Raw genomic sequence first — 1,249 nt, 5'->3', positions numbered from 1 at the left:
AAGACAGAGACAACGGTTAGAATCCAGGTTGGATTCAAAGTCACAAAGTAACACTGAGAGTCTAGGCTTAGGCGCTCACCAACTGGATCAACACTGCGGCGTTGAGGCAAGGTCTGAAGACAGCTTATGTAGTGGATCCTCTGATGATCTTGATGAGCTGCAGCTGTGCAGGAGGCTCACTCAGAAGGATCCACGGCGGACTCTGCTGGAGATAAGGTGGAACTTCTCCAGCTCCCAACACCCATTTCTGCAGGTGTGGTTCAATAAATTAGGATGTTACCGAAAAGTTTTTTTATTTCAGTTTTCTGCCCATCCTTTCACATCATTGTTTCCAGAGTTTTTGTTCCTTCAACTAAGGGATTAAATATTCATCATATATTTGCAAACAGTCAAATTATATTTTCAAATTATTGTCATCTTTATCTATCCTCCAAATTCTTACAATCTCCCCTTTTCTATTAAAACTTTCAGAATCTGGAAGTGCTTTCCCGCCCATCTCATGCTGCCTTTATTTTCCCCATCTGAGCAGCTGACCCCCATTAAAGCAAGGTGCAATACAAGGACAGCAGTTATCAAAAATACAATGAAGCCTGTTCTGCAGCTCGGGCTTGGGATTTGGGGAAAATTGCGGAGAAATATAAAATAGTCCCAGTCCATGCAAATGTACTGAGGGCAAAGGCTTTATTTTGGCTACTTAAGTATAATATGAGGGAAGAGATGCCATCAAGTCTGTAACTATGCTACATGTCCTGCCTCAAAATGAGCTCTGAACAGAGGAGCTGCACAGAGGCCAGCAGTCAGGGGAACAGAATAACAGGGAGCCAATGAGGAGGAGACAGTGCTCTCTGTTGACCATTCACTGTGTCAAAATACAGATATCTACTATCTGGTCTAATGAAGGAATTTAAAAGCATCACAAGTATCAGGTGCAACAGAGGTGATACTGTCAAGTTTGGAAACCACAATTTATTTCCACAACTGTCTTAACTTTACACTAATATAAATAAATTACAGATCAATAGAGAACCCTCATTACTTCCACATTTAAATAAATCAGAAGCAATCATAATTAATTATTATTTAAAGCTACTACTTTAATTTCAATATGTTACTGTTAGGTCTGAGAACAAAAAAAAAAGGAAATGTTATACAACCAATGAGGTATTTCATTTTTTTAGAATCAAAAAAATTGTCTTTTTTAATGTAAGTATTGAATACAGTCTCTGTATTTCCCTTCACCAATATCTAT

Source organism: Cyprinodon variegatus, unplaced genomic scaffold (genome assembly GCF_000732505.1).
Source record: "Cyprinodon variegatus isolate N-32 unplaced genomic scaffold, C_variegatus-1.0 Scaffold0, whole genome shotgun sequence".
Lineage (NCBI taxonomy): Eukaryota > Metazoa > Chordata > Actinopteri > Cyprinodontiformes > Cyprinodontidae > Cyprinodon > Cyprinodon variegatus.
The sequence above is the reverse complement of the archived record's forward strand: the minus strand, read 5'-3'. Positions refer to the sequence as shown.